The 17028-nt window shown below is 34.3% G+C and overlaps 1 long non-coding RNA gene across 2 annotated transcripts; it reads left to right on the forward strand.

Annotated features, from left to right (window-relative positions):
* The first annotated feature begins 5441 nt into the window (after positions 1-5441).
* LOC149168887 (uncharacterized) lies at positions 5442-12903 on the forward strand. Of its 2 annotated transcripts, none has more exons than XR_016259351.1 (3): positions 5442-5553; positions 12208-12351; positions 12433-12903. It is a non-coding gene; the product is annotated as an uncharacterized LOC149168887 (long non-coding RNA). The 2 variants fall into 2 exon arrangements; XR_016259350.1 differs by lacking the exon at positions 5442-5553 and adding an exon at positions 8765-9959.
* The last annotated feature ends 4125 nt before the right edge of the window (positions 12904-17028 follow it).

Consider the following 17028-nt stretch of genomic DNA (forward strand, 5'->3'; position numbering starts at 1 on the left):
CTAGCCATGACAGACATTTCATCAAACATATCACGAATATGTAATCTACAGGTGTAAATAACATATCTAAGCATAGGGGTCTCATAATTATCTAAGAATCACTAAGAAACATTAATGCCTTAACACATTAGCTTCCATTTCATCCATTAGGTCATAGATATATTGTTCATTCATTTACAAGTGAACACAAGATGAGAGCCATACATAGCCATTGTCACAATACATATTCATAACCAGCATAATAGGGATAGAAATACCAAGGAAAAAATAAAAATCTAATCCACATATAAACAAGTACAATATTCATAAAATAACAAAGAGAAATAACCTCTTATTAATGATGCAAAGGCCAATCAGTTGTGGGACTTCCATGAACCACTCGACTGTAGACATGGATGAGCCAAAACTGTTTTCAGCCAGTCACCCTCATGCCATATTCCAAGCATGAATGTGGGATCTCATAAAACACATCAATCCAAAACCATCCAGTGCTTCCAGAGGCCAACCACCTTAGCCCATAAAATAATGATTCCACCTCATGGTCAGACATCACAAAACCATCATTAGATAGGTCTCTACCCAATCCTTCCAAGGCTCTAGAGCGTTTGTTCCAACCAAGGCTTCCAGGACTAGTAACTCAACCCACAACTTATTCTAGGCTTCTAGAGCATTTTCCCAACCAAGGCTTCTAGGACTAGTAAATCAACCCACCTGGGGCTTCTAGAGTGTTTTTCCAACCAAGACTTCCAGGACTAGTAACTCAACCCACAACTTATTCTAGGCTTCTAGAGCATTTTCCCAACGAGGGCTTCCAGGACTAGTAAATCAACCCACCTAGGGCTTCTAGAGTGTTTTTCCAACCAAGACTTCCAGGACTAGTAACTCAACCCAAGCTGTTACAGGGCTTCCAAAGCGTTTGTCCAACTAGAGTTTCTAGGAACAAGTGACTCAACCCAAGCTAAAGGAAATGTGAGAACCAACCAGAAAATAAGAAATGAAACCACAACAACATGGCTATCCAGGAAATGGAAACGCTAGGCAAATACACTATCAATCTAGGAAATCCTCCATGCCAATGACAGATCATAACCAGCAAACCACATGCATGTGCCATGCATGAAAAAACTAGTGAAGAAAACATACATGAAACTTGATACCTCTAAGAAAAACTCGATGTAGTTGTTGATCCAGATGTCCTCTTACACTTTCTTGCTCTCACTTTTCCTTCTTTCTCCAAAACTCCAAGTATGTCACACTCTCCAAGAGTGCTCCAAGAAAACTCTAATTATCCAAGAGTATGAGGTGAGAGAGAATAGAAGAGAGCTCCACCAAAAATGAATTGACCAAGCTTTCCAATTGATCCTCAGAAGCCTTTTTATCAATGAGGCCTCTATTTTCTTCAATTTCCATTATTTTTCTTCAATTTCCTTCTCACATGCAACATGTGTCCTTTCACCTCCCTTTTCTCCTAATTTCCATTAGTTTCAAAAATAAATGTGCCAAAATGCCATTTTGCCTTTCCAAACCCTTAGCCATTGCCTTTTCTATTTTCCTTAGCCATAATAAACCAAATGGACACCCACTAGGATGTTTTTCCCACCATTCATCTTGGAATAAGTGTCCCATAATCGTGGTCTTATTTTATTTTACATGGCTTTTTAACCAGGGCTATTACACAATGTATGTAACCTTTGTCATAGCTCCATGCGGAATAACAATACGATGCTCCATAAAACTATTCTCAAGGATCATTGCATATATATCACAACAGTTAAGAAATATTAAATAGATAACTTCTTAGGCTAAAAATTCCAGGTTGTGTCCTTTTCCAAAGCAGGTGCATCCACTCCTCGAGAAATATAGACATCACCAGAATTTATGGAAATCGTTTTAAAGGCCTCTAAATTTCATAAAAAATATTACCAAGTATAACACTGCGTTATGTTGTTCATTGTCAATAATATTATAACACTTCCACAGTAATAATAACACCAATGTAACCAAAGTAATTGATATAAATGAAGAAGGGAATGAATTTGGAGGGGGGCTCTCTAGTCCCATCCTTGTGGGCTCTTCTTACGTGAATGCAAATTCGGAACATGAGGCAATGATGGATAATTGTGTGAAGTAGACCACCTTGACATCCAAGTCGTCCAAAGGAATCAGGGTTGTTATAAATTATGAGGAGATATGTCGAAGAAAAGAATTCCCCCTTTTGACGTGTAATTCTGTTACAAGATTTACCCATGTAATAACATAAATATGGGCAATGATAATAGGTCTATCTCTATCCATTTGTTTACAATCATTGTTGAAGAATAATGTGATACACCATTCACTATCATATCAATAACACCATATACCATATGTCAATAGTATGATACATCCTATGCAACTCAATTATCACCCAATTATAACAAAGTTGTGTAGGGGCTAAGGCTCAAAACACTAATTCATCTCCTTAATATAGATCCAACAAAATAGGCAAGGTACAGCCAGTGAAAATGCCAGAGGATTGGAGATTTTTGAGGATGTGAATATTGAGGACTTTTCAAAAAGTGGAAAGACCCATGAATTTATCAAAATAGATGACCTTATAATTGACAATCGTGTCAAGAATTTGAAGCACGAGCAGGAAAATGATGTAAATGTTGATAATTTAGAGATTTCTTATTATGATAAGATGGAGAGCTCATTTCAAAATCTCCATCACTACATTGAAAGTGTTTGAGGCATTGAATTGTTTTGCAAATATATAAGGCAACCCATACATTAACACTGACACATAAAAATAAATATATCATCCTTGGATATAATAAATGTGCCAACGTAATATTCCAGTGCCATTATAGTGTCATATCCGTTGTTTCACACCACGATTAAATTTTATTTCATGGCTTTTATATAACCATGCAACATTCCAATAAAGTTTCCAATAACCATTTATAACCTCACACCATTTATAGTGCACACTGCCAAGACCAAAGCCTTGTATTCAACGACCACGTCTTCAATAGATAAAACAATACATTTTATTGCCACTGCAATATTGATAAGATTGAGAAGAAAACCCCTCAGTCTTCGATTGCATGTATAGTTTGACATGAAAAGTATATTGTTGACGAACTCCCTGAAATGTAATAATATCTTTATCCATATAATGCTACCCTATATTAATTCATAACACTTTTTCATTAGTAACGGTATTATAAACAATGACAACCATGCCAAATAATGCAGAGAGGTACGACAGTCCATAGAGACAAATCAACTCTGCCCTTGTGAAGCCCAACCACTTGGCATCACTTCCATTTTCATTTTCCTCTGACTGGGCACATAATTCAGAGATTCAGTGTAATGTTGGGGTTAGGATTTAGACTACTCTGTAACGTTCTCCAAACATTCTAGGTTACTGTAACGTTCCACAGTAACCTTTTTTTGTCTGTAAGCCCAAAATTTCTAACATGTAACGCATGATATTCAATACATAATGTTTTCTCAGTCCGATTAATACCAATTAATACATGTTTGTCATCACTGGCATATAAAGCTAGTAATGTTGCCTAAAGGATAATTCAACCAATTCTTGGTGAACAACAGAGTTTGGTTTATGCACTTGCACAATTCAGGAAATGGCCATAGGGGCGCCAAAGAAATGTGCCATAGTGTGCACAAAATATTATCTCTTTGTTTAGGGTCCTCCAAAAGTTATAACTCTTGAATAGCTTCCACAACATCATTTGTCTTAAGTTTCCCTTCTTGTTACGCTCATCAAAGATATTTTCAACTCATCTCTTTGACTTATTGTGTAGGCATTGCACGCTTGGCCAATTTTCAGCTAGGTGAAAATTCAATACACATTTTGTTTGTAATTTTTTGCTACAATGAGTTTTTCGAGGTTTATAAAATGGATTACTTGGAGTGATGGAGCTTAAAACAATTCAAATTCTTAGAGTGATGGAGCTTAAAACAATTCAAATTCTTAAAGGAACAATACTTACTTCTCATATCTCTCCCTGAAATATCTCTTTACCTTTTGGTATGGCCTTAGAATTGTATTCGATTTTTTTTTTTTCAAATAAAAAATTATATTTATTCACATTATATTTATAAAAACATTCAAAATATTAATCACTTGAATCTTGACATATGCATTGGGAGGGCTGAAACTTATATTTGTATTTTATATTAAATGCTTGTCTGTGACTCTGCTTCAACGGTGAGGTTAACTCCCAATTTATGAGATTGGATTGTCATGGGCATTTTTAACGGTATTAATAATGTCTATCCAGGGTTTTATTCTCCTAATGTTGCCAATTATGAGTGGTAAATATGCATGAGTTGAAACTCGTTCACACTAACTTAAAGCCTGAAAATATCTTCAGACTATGTGAAGGTTCCATATTACAAGGTAGTTTGTCCATGTTTTGTGTGTAAGTGATTATAATTGAAATTGTATTGGTTGTCTTAACCTCTTTATGTCAATGAGGGCTACTTATTTTATAATATTTGGTTTATAATGTTTTTGCTACATCATTCAGGTAATAGATAGAGTTAGGGTTCTATTTCTCTGTGCTTTTTCTTTCCAGTATTACTAGCTAGAACCCTTTAATTTATTAGGGTGATAGTATTCTACCAAATTCTTACCTTGCAACGACACAATTTGGCAATCCCATATTAAGAATTTCAAACAATCAAATTTGGTTTAGTGTTTCTGTCATATTTAAAACTCCTTCTGCTAGATGTCCTTTGGTATTGGGATGCTATAAATTTATTTCCAGTATCCTTACATCCAAGGAAGATTAACACTAAATCGAAAGTAGTTTTAGGTCTTTATCTTGGACCAAATGACAATTCCAACCTAAATATCTCATGTACTCTCATCCTTGAGACCACAACAGTGGAGTCGTGTGCTTTCAAATAGCTTACACAGTTTATAACCATATTCCACTGAACAAACAATTGTATAACTTTAGTTATGTTTGCCTCACAGCAGGAGCAGCAGGGCTTGTTTTCTCGGCCTTTTATCTTCTAGTATTTCTCAGCACCCGTGGAAATACTAAGATGACATGTATCTAGCAGTGAATAATTCAATATAGTTACTCAAATCCATATTAATCCATGATCTGTGATGTGGTTAACGGTATCAAATTCCTTGATGCAATAATTTCAATGTTAAGATGGATGTGTTCTAGCATTCTTCTGAATAACTTCATATGATTGTCAGGTTGGATAACTAATAGGCAAGGTATATTTTTAAATACTAGATATATAAGCCCTATTTGATAAACCTAACCTGAAGTGTATATGAATCCCCATTGCAAATAAATCTATTGAAATGAATATCCAATTTTGCAATGACATTGCATTTCTCCCTTAGAGTGTTTGTTGATTTTGTTGATTTTTCAGATTGATATTTGAGGTTTAAGAAGACCATTTTTTCTCCCTGAATGGATGGGAATGAAAGCGATGCTTATTTTTGTCATGGCAGCCCAGGCTATATTCCCAGCATTTGTTAATGGATGGTATTACAAAACGCCTAACAATAACTTGGTATGTATCTCTCTATCTTCATCATCGTTGTCATACTCTCTCAAACTCACACACGTCTCCTTTACAATTTATTTCACTTGCAGTTTGTGCTGGAGAAGGCCAGGGAAACTATTGCTGACCACAATTTGGGTTTTGGTGGACTAGAAGCTGCCAGTGCAGAAATCTATGAATTGGCTTCAAAAGTCTCTAGTGAATGCCTCAACAATGCTTTTTCTAGTTTACCTGAAATGCCATCATTATACAAGCAGCATCAACATATAATACAGGCTATGCATAGCCTTAATCAGCAATCTCAAGTCACATATTTTTCAATGGAGAGTTGTTTGACATCAAATGAGAGTCCTGAAAAGAATTTAGTTCCGATTATGCAGAAAGCTGTCAAGAAAAGATTGAGAAAATTACAGAATATAAATGTACCTTTTTGGCAGACTGACACTTCAACATCATTGATTGTTGTTAGTGAAGTGAGGAAGTATTTGTTTCGATTTTCTACTGTGCATGTGTTATTTTTACATGTAGAATTTAATAGATGAGTATGTTGGGCATGTGACCCAAGTTGCCTGGATACTTTTTTATTCAAAATATACATGTAGTACCTGTAAATGGTTGTCTGAAATGTATGCCATCTCCCCTTACAGTTGTGTGCAGATGCTATGGTAATTTTCGAAGGCCACCGATGAATGTGACTTCCTCAATTCTGCCTGAATCACATAGAATTTATGTGATTTAAATATCAGAAGATCATTTTATAGTAATCTTGAAAAAAAGAATCTTATGTATATAAACACTTGTTGTGGTCTTTTATTTTAATGTTGGCATTATTTATTAACAGAAATATATTTTGCAGTCGTTCTTCAGAAAACTTTGGTTCTTCTTGAAATTTAGTATATGAGGACAGAACGGCATCAAAATTTCAGGGTTTGGCCTTGAAATACTAGACTTCAGTTCACCTTCCTGCCATGGAGACAAAGATGAGAGTTTACCATGTTTACAAGGAAGGAGGGTCAGAATTCAAAGGTTCCTTGCTCTAGAGTTTTGTAATTTGTTGCTACAATGAGTTGTTCGAGGTTTATAAAATGGATTACTTAGAGTGATGGAGCTTAAAACAATTCAAATTCTTAGAGTGATGGAGCTTAAAACAATTCAATTTCTTAGAGGAACAATACTTACTTCTCATATCTCTCCCTGAAATATCTCTTTACCTTTTGGTATGGACTTAGAATTGTGTTCGAAAATTCTTTTTGCAATAAAAAATTATATTTATTCACATTATATTTATAAAAACATTCAAAATATTAATCACTTGAATATTGAGATATGCATTGGGAGGGATGAAACTTATATTTTTATTTTATATTAAATGCTTGTCTGTAACTCTGCTTCAACAGTGAGGTTAACTCCCAATTTATGAGATTGGATTGTCATGGGCATTTTTAACAATATTAACAATGTCTATCGAGTGTTTTATTCTCCTAATGTTGCCAATTATGAGTGGCAAATATGCATGAGTTGAAACTCGTTCACACTAACTTAAAGCCTGAAAATATCTTCAGACTATGTCAAGGTTCCATATTGCAGGGTAGTTTGTCCATGTTTTGTGTGTAAGTGATTATAATTGAAATTGTATTGGTTGTCTTAACCTCTTTATGTCAATGAGGGCTACTTACTTTATAATATTTGGTTTATAATGTTTTTGCTACATCCTTCAGGTAATAAACAGAGTTAGGGTTCTATTTCTCTGTGCTTTTTCTTTCTAGTATTACTAGCTAGAACCCCTTAATTTATTAGGGTGATAGTATTCTACCAAATTCTCACCCTGCAATGACACAATTTGGCAATCCTCTATTAAGAATTTCAAACAATCAAATTTGGTTTAGTGTTTCTGTCATATTTAGAACTCCTGTCGTAAGTTCCCTCTGAAAACAACTCCCTTCAAGTGCTACGGTGTGCAATTGTGGAACGTTAAATTACTTGTTAGACGATGAAATAATGTTCAACCGTTGGATATTGGTAGTTATTGCTTGAACATCTTCAACCCTATTTTCTTCTACAAACCCTCGAAACTAAGCGAGCCAATTCCTCCTTGCGCGGCTGAAAGCAAAATATCATCGTCCTCTGTGCTCGACGAAAATCCGAGGAAGCACCAGAAGCTAATGTCGTCGTGGGACACGTCCCTTCTCAGATTCAGGTTGATTTTAGTTTTCGGAATCTGTCACACCCCTTTTCCCCATAGATCTATGCTAGAGCACAGGGATTCCTCCTGCCATTCAGATTGCTGTGAGATTTTTTCAATTTCTTGAACATACTGATTTTTGTATAAATGAATGGCTGTGTAGGTCGAGCAGTTGCAAGTATTTACTATATATTTTAACTCACTGTTATTTATATGATTTTCGATGGGTTTTTCCTAAATTTTAGTCTACCATCTCACCAAGGGTTTTTAGGTTTACTGTTTGATACCACGACCTATATTACAAATAATCATTTTCCTTAATGTATTTTGCTCATATGTCTTCCGCTCTATGCTTTACAGATAAAATACTCAGTAAAATGAGGCAAGGTAAGGATTAGGAAACATTGTATGTTGGATTTTTTTGGTTATAAATCATGTATTAGATGAATTCTGTTTTGATGGGAGTATGACCAATATTTGTAGGTAGAATTGGGCAAGTTTTGGAGGGCTGGCATTGAAAGTCGAAGGGTCTTGTAGCTATCAAAATCGTTTGTGGCTTGAAAAAGTACCCAGGGACAACAATGATTGAAGTTGATGTCCTTCGTTAAGTTGCCAAATATGACATAAGTAGCACACGGTATGAGGAAGTATTTGTTTCGATTTTCTACTGTGCATGTGTTATTTTTACATGTAGAATTTAATAGATGAGTATCTTGGGCATGTGACCCAAGATGCCTGGATACTTTTTTTTATTCAAAATAAACATGTAGTACCTTTAAATGGTTGTCTGAAATGTATGCCATCTCCCCTTACAGTTGTGTGCAGATGCTATGGTAATTTTTTAAGGCAACCGATGAATGTGACTTCCTCAATTCTGCCTAAATCACATAGAATGTATGTGATTTAAATATCAGAAGATCATTCTATAGTAATCTTGAAAAAAAGAATCTTATGTATATAAACATCTGTTGTGGTCTTTTATTTTAATGTTGGCATTATTTATTAACAGAAATATATTTTGCAATTGTTCTTCAGAAAACTTTGGTTCTTCTTGAAATTTAGTATATGAGGACAGAACGGCATCAAAATTTCAGGGTTTGGACTTGAAATACTAGACTTCAGTTCACCTTTCCTGCCATTGAGACAAAGATGAGAGTTTACCATGTTTACAAGGAAGGAGGGTTAGAATTCAAAGGTTCCTTGCTCTAGAGTTTTGTAATTTTTTGCTACAATGAGTTGTTCAAGGTTTATAAAATGGATTACTTAGAGTGATGGAGCTTAAAACAATTCAAATTCTTAGAGTGATGGAGCTTAAAAAACTTCAAATTCTTAGAGGAACAATACTTACTTAGGAACAATACTTACTTCTCATATCTCTCCTTGAAATATGTTCAACCGTTGGATATTGGTAGTTATTGCTTGAGCATCTTCAACCCTATTTTCTTCTACAAACCCTTGAAACTAAGCGAGCCAAGTCCTCCTTGCGCTGCTGAAAGCTGTCTGGATACTTAGCCTCGTTTGCAAAATATCATCGTCCTCTGTGCTCAACAAAAATCTGAGGAAGCACCAAAAGCTAATGTCATCGTGGGATACGTCCCTTCTCAGATTCAGGTTGATTTTAGTTTTCGGAATCTGTCACACCCCTTTTCCCCATAGATCTATGCTAGAGCACAGGGATTCCTCCTACCATTCAGATTGCTGTGAGATTTTTTCAATTTCTTGAACATACTGATTTTTGTATAAATGAATGGTTGTGTAGGTCGAGCAGTTGCAAGTATTTACTATATATTTTAACTCACTGTTATTTATATGATTTTCGACGGGTTTTTCCTAAATGTTAGTCTACCATCTCACCAAGGGTTTTTAGGTTTACTGTTTGATACCACGACCTATATTACAAATAATCATTTTCCTTAATGTATTTTGCTCATATGTCTTCCGCTCTATGCCTTACAGATAAAATACTCAATAAAATGAGGCAAGGTAAGGATTAGAAAACATTGTATGTTGGATTTTTTTGGTTATAAATCATGTATTAGATGAATTTTGTTTTGATGGGAGTATGACCAATATTTGTAGGTAGAATTAGGCAAGTTTTGGAGGGCTGGCATAGAAAGTCAAAGGGTCTTGTAGCTATCAAAATCATTAGTTGCATGAAAAAATACCCAGGGACAACAATTATTGAAGTTGATGTCCTTCGTTAAGTTGCCAAATATGACATAAGTAGCACACGGTATGAGGAAGTATTTGTTTCGATTTTCTACTGTGGATGTGTTATTTTTACATGTAGAATTTGATAGATGAGTATCTTGGGCATGTGACCCAAGTTGCCTAGATACTTTTTTTTATTCAAAATATACATGTAGTACCTTTAAATGGTTGTCTGAAATGTATGCCATCTCCCCTTACAGTTGTGTGCAGATGCTATGGTAATTTTTTAAGGCAACCGATGAATGTGACTTCCTCAATTCTGCCTAAATCACATAGAATGTATGTGATTTAAATATCAGAAGATCATTTTATATTAATCTTGAAAAAAATAATCTTATGTATATAAACATTTGTTGTGGTCTTTTATTTTAATGTTGGCATTATTTATTAACATAAATATATTTTGCAGTTGTTCTTCAGAAAACTTTGGTTCTTCTTGAAATTTAGTATATGAAGACCCAAGAAAGAATCTTATGTATATAAACATTTGTTGTGGTCTTTTATTTTAATGTTGGCATTATTTATTAACAGAAATATATTTTGCAGTCGTTCTTCAGAAAACTTTGGTTCTTCTTGAAATTTAGTATATGAGGACAGAACGGCATCAAAATTTCAGGGTTTGGCCTTGAAATACTAGACTTCAGTTCACCTTTCCTGCCATTGAGACAAAGATGAGAGTTTACCATGTTTACAAGGAAGGAGGGTCAGAATTCAAAGGTTCCTTGCTCTAGAGTTTTGTAATTTTTTGCTACAATGAGTTGTTCGAGGTTTATAAAATGGATTACTTAGAGTGATGGAGCTTAAAACAATTCAAATTCTTAGAGTGATGGAGCTTAAAAAAATTCAAATTCTTAGAGGAACAACACTTACTTCTCATATCTCTCCCTGAAATATCTCTTTACCTTTTGGTATGGCCTTAGAATTGTATTCGAAATTTGTTTTTGCAATAAAAAATTATATTTATTCACATTATATTTATAAAAACATTCAAAATATTAATCACTTGAATCTTGACATATGCATTGGGAGGGCTGAAACTTATATTTTTACTTTATATTAAATGCTTGTCTGTGACTCTGCTTCAACGGTGAGGTTAACTCCCAATTTATGAGATTGGATTGTCATAGGCATTTTTAACGGTATTAATAATGTCTATCGAGGGTTTTATTCTCCTAATGTTACCAATTATGCATGAGTTGAAACTGGTTCACACTAACTTAAAGCATGAAAATATCTTCAGACTATGTGAAGGTTCCATATTGCAAGGTAGTTTGTCCATGTTTTGTGTGTAAGTGATTATAATTGAAATTGTATTGGTTGTCTTAAGCTCTTTATGTCAATGAGGGCTACTTACTTTATAATATTTGGTTTATAATGTTTTTGCTACATCCTTCGGGTAATAGATAGAGTTAGGGTTCTATTTCTCTGTGCTTTTTCTTTCCAGTATTACTAGCTAGAACCCTTTAATTTATTAGGGTGATAGTATTCTACCAAATTCTCACCAACGACACAATTTGGCAATCCCATATTAAGAATTTCAAACAATCAAGTTTGGTTTAGTGTTTCTGTCATATTTAGAACTCCTTCTGCTAGATACCCTTTGGTATTGGGATGCTATATATTTATTTCCAGTATCCTTACATCCAAGGAAGATGAACACTAAATCGAAAGTAGTTTTAGGTCTTTATCTTGGACCAAATGACAATTCCAACCTAAATATCTCACGTACTCTCATCCCTGAGACCACAACAGTGGAGTCGTGTGCTTTCAAATAGCTTACACAGTTTATAACCATATTCCACTGAACAAACAACTGTGTAACTTTAGTTATGTTTGCCTCACAGCAGGAGCAGCACGGCTTGTTTTCTCGGCCTTTTATCTTCTAGTATTTCTCAGCATCCGTGGAGATACTAAGATGACATGTATCTAGCAGTGAATAGTTCAATATAGTTACTCAAATCCATATTAATCCATGATCTGCGATGTGGTTAACGGTATCAAATTCCTTGATGCAATAATTTCAATGTTAAGATGGATGTGTTCTAGCATTCTTCTGAATAACTTCATATGATTGTCGGGTTGGATAACTAATAGGCGAGGTATATTTTTAAATACTAGAAATATAAGCCCTATTTGATAAACCTAACCTGAAGTGTATGAAGTGTATATGAATCCCCATTGCAAAATAAATCTATTGAAATGAATATCCAATTTTGCAATGACATTGCATTTCTCCCTTACAGTGTTTGTTGATTTTATTGATTTTTCAGATTGATATTTGAGGTTTAAGGAGACCATTTTTTCTCCTTGAATGGATGGGAATGAAAGTGATGCTTATTTTTGTCATGGCAGCCTAGGCTATATTCCCAGCATTTGTCAATGGATGGTATTACAAAACGCCTAACAATAACTTGGTATGTATCTCTCTATCTTCATCATTGTTGTCATACTCTCAAACTCACACACGTCTCTTTTACAATTTACTTCACTTGCAGTTTGTGCTGGAGAAGGCCAGGGAAACTATTGCTGGCCACAATTTGGGTTTTGTTGGAATAGAAGCTGCCAGTGCAGAAATCTAAGAATTGGCTTCAAAAGTCTCTAGTGAATGCCTCAACAATGCTTTTTCTAGTTTACCTGAAATGCCATCATTATACAAGCAGCATCAACATATGTTACAGGCTATGCATAGCCTTAATCAACAATCTCAAGTCACATATTTTTCAATGGAGAGTTGTTTGACATCAAATGAGAGTCCTGAAAAGAATTTAGTTCCGATTATGAAAAAAGCTGGCAAGAAAAGATTGAGAAAATTACAGAATATAAATGTACCTTTTTGGCAGACTGACACTTCAACATCATTGATTGTTGTTAGTGAAGTGAGGAAGTATTTGTTTTGATTTTCTATTGTGCATGTGTTATTTTTACATGTAGAATTTAATAGATGAGTATGTTGGGCATGTGACCCAAGTTGCCTGGATACTTTTTTTATTCAAAATATACATGTAGTACGTGTAAATGGTTGTCTGAAATGTATGCCATCTCCCCTTACAGTTGTGTGCAGATGCTATGGTAATTTTTGAAGGCCACCGATGAATGTGACTTCCTCAATTCTGCTTGAATCACATAGAATTTATGTGATTTAAATATCAGAAGATCATTTTATAGTAATCTTGAAAAAAAGAATCTTATGTATATAAACATTTGTTGTGGTCTTTTATTTTAATGTTGGCATTATTTATTAACAGAAATATATTTTGCAGTCGTTCTTCATAAATTTGACGATTAACAATAGTTAGATGATCCTTTCGTATAATTTGATGGAAGGAAATCTTGTTGAATATTTCATGTGTTTGTGGCTATCTCCTGGACTTATTGCAAATCCCGTTTACTATTTCTTTTATACTTCTTAAAGAAGATAATGCTCTTAAAAATCACAGGAAACATATTGATCTTCTTATGCATGGACTGGTAAGAGATGTATTATATGGTTAATTCAAACTCTCAACTTCTTCATATTCCTTAACCCATCACATTTCCTTCCAAAATATTCGAGGAAAAAGTTACCAAAACTTGTTTAGAGTGCCACATAATGAAAGGCTGATGGACTCAAGGCTAAGAGAACATATCACGAGAGAATAAAACTGTCTTGGCTGAAGAGCATGTTGCTAATTGCTTTTAAATTGTTGAATCCATTACAATGTAGTCACTGAAACTAAGAGTAAAGTACCTTTCCAACACAGATTGCCTCTTAATCTTCAAATATGGTCTTTCAAGTTTCAATAGCAAAATATTTGATAGATTTTGAAAAAATACACGTAGTAGATGACATCAAATAAGCTAAATAAAATAATATTAATTCATGAACAATATGATGGTTATCTTTCCAAATCTAAATTTGAATTACATTTATAATCAGGTTGTTATGGTTACTAGTGGTTGGCCCTTACATGCTGCCCATCTCTCTTCCTCCAATTATCTCCCATCACCAACACAAGAAGCAACACACAACATCCTTCTTTGCTTAGAAATTGTCTTGCATCCATTCCCAAGTATTTGATGATCTTGACACCCTCTAGACTTTCTATAAATCACTCCATGACAAAAACCAAATGTTCAAATGTTCAGACCTAAGTAACACACAACATCCTTCTTTGTTTAGAAATTGTCTTGTGTCCATTCCCAAGTATTTGATGATCTTCACACCCTCTAGACTTGCTATAAATCACTCTAGAAAAAAAACCAAATGTTCAAACCTAAGTAATAAATTGCAGCCTGTTACAAGCCCTTTGTGTTCACTACACCAAAAATAAACAGTGCAATTCTTATTTGCATGTCCTACAACACAGTGATAATCAGGTTGTTATGGTTACGAGTGGTTGGCACCATACAAGCTTCCCAACTCTCTTCCTCGAGTGGTCTCCCATCACCAATGCAAGACATACCATAGGGCATCCTCCTTTGTTTAGAAATTGGATCACATTCATTCCCAAGTATCTGATGCTCTTCACACTCCCTCGCCTTGCTACAAATAACTCCATAAAAGACATCAACTGTCTATACAATTTTACATAGGTGACTGAGCCTAATTTTATCTAGATAAACTTTGTTTTAAGGGTAAGTGACATCATATCCCCAAGCCCATCTACTATGGCCCCTGTACTATTCTGAAGCAGGTAAGCAAGTTTGTGTGAATTCATGCCATTTAGATTTGCCTTGCTAGCTTTGCCTCCACAATGTGGTTAATGTTAATCATCTCAAGCCCTATGAACTCTTATTTTGGAAGAGGAAGTTCACATTTCCCACCCACCTAATAAAATTATGGATTTTCAGAAGTTGTTGGAGGAAGACACACTACTAGACCTGTGCACTTGCTCCACTTGTTAGCATTTGAGAAAGTGGGGTCATTTTTGCTAAAACAATGAAGAACTGATGTGCCACATCTCACAATCATTTATAGCTATTCTTAATAGTTAGTTGTAGGATAATAAAGGCATGGTTCATTTTGAGCACTACGCATTTTCAATTTATATTATTTCTTACTTAAAGCTGACTTTGTCAAAACTAATCAAATTTGATAAGTAAAATCTTATAAAATGCATTTGCTCAGAAACATAAGATACAAATGTTTTGGGAATCAATATTCTTATGCATTTTATGTTTTTTTCAAGTTTTCGTCTTCAACATTTGACCGTTATGGCTTATCAATTAGCTAAGTCTATCTCTTTCCAAATGGGAAAGAGGTTTATATCACCTCCATATCTCCCAACATCTGCAGTGATCTGGGTCGTCGAATCAAAGAGAACAAATTAATGACAAAGTATGCACCTACATAATGGATTTTTCTGTCCTGATTCTTCTCCAATTTATGTCTTACTCTAAGAGAACAAATTAATGACAAAGTATGCACCTACATAATGGATTTTTATGTCATGATTCTTCTCCAATTTATGTCTTACGACATTTGCTTTGCAACATATGTTGCAATTGCTAGTTTAGGCCATGCTCATATGTATCATGTATTTCTATTATATCCTTCAAAATACACAATGTGTCCATGTATAAGTTCCAAAGATTATTTTGATATTTTTCCTCCATAAGGAACTTTTGATGATACATGTTCTTAAAGTCATCATTTATTAGTTCGATTAATATTCAACTCAACCACACAATGTACAAATAAGCATACCATATCACCTGCTATCTACTAATATTTTCCTTATTGTATATTGATAAATCAAGATTTGTTTCCTTTTCTTATTTAGTACCATTCGAACTTTCTTTTTGAATATACTATGCAAATAGTGTTCATTGTTATTTGATTATGGATTTCTTTAACAATTCTTTTAATGCATTTTAAGGGCTACTCTCCCCCTGAGATGCTGCTTATTTAACATTTTTATAACCAATATTTTTCATTTCTTTCATGATCAGTTCCCCTTGACACTAAGATTACTTCACTTTGTCATAGAAGTGATAGATTGCTCATTTTTCTTCCTCTTCCATACTTGAGTGGCCTGCCTTCTTTTTATATACATTTCTCTTTGAATCATTATTTGATTTGCTTGGAGTGGGTTCCTTCCTCTGTCTAGAGATCTTTAGGGTATATAACAACTTGGAGTCTTTGGCCACATGGCCAATATTGCTACATAAATGGAATTTTATATGGCCAAGAAATGGAAAAACTAATGTGTTCTTTATTGAGTTTATATTCTTCTTTTTATAAATTTTTAATTCAATAACTTTATGCCTAAATCCATTGCAAAAATAAAAATAACCACAAAAATGATTTTTGTACCTAGTGGATGACTCTATTCTCTATTTGCTTTCTTTACGAAGCTTTATTTTTTGTTGCATCTTCAACTAATTAGTGTTGATTTGCTTTCTCTTACATTTTGCTATTACATGTCCAAGTTCATGGCAGTAAAAATACTTAATATCTTTCACAGGAGCAATGAATCTCCTTTGAGATATTCCAAATTTGTACAATTCACCTATGGGAGAAAATGGTCTTTTTGCAAAGGACCATTTCTTCATCTCACTCTTTGGCTCTTGATGTTGCTGCTTGTTTTTGTTTGCTTCTTTATAAATCATGTTTTTGTTGGCTTCTTCTTCTTTAGGTGTTTTTTATTGTATTTTGTTTTCTTTAATGGCTTCCTTCTATGATTTCATCATGGGATTAATTTCATCTTGTAGCTTTTTACACATCCTATTTTTTTCATCTATTTCACTTCTAGCTGACACAATCTCTGTCTCTAGCATTCACATTTTTTTTCTTTCCCCTTCAATCGATTACTCATCTCCTCTTCTACTTTCCTCGCCTCTTCAAGATGTGTCTTCAAATTAACAATTTTTTATTTGTACTCATGTTCTCTCCGATCACATATTTGCACAAGTTTCTTCAGGTCTTTGTTTTCATTCTGCAGTCTATCTATTTCAGCTAGGGTTGAGTCAAGCATAGCTTGATGTTCAATTAATTTTTCTTCGTGAAAATCAGATACATTTACATCAACATAACATGTTTCATTTGACTAGATAGTTTTTGTTGTAGCTCCTAGAGACAACCTTGGATTGCTTGCAAGATGTGTGCCTGT

This window comes from Pinus tabuliformis, chromosome 4_2 (genome assembly GCF_031772625.1).
Source record: "Pinus tabuliformis cultivar Carrire ecotype Pingquan chromosome 4_2, CPIR1, whole genome shotgun sequence".
Classification (NCBI taxonomy): Eukaryota; Viridiplantae; Streptophyta; class Pinopsida; order Pinales; family Pinaceae; genus Pinus; species Pinus tabuliformis.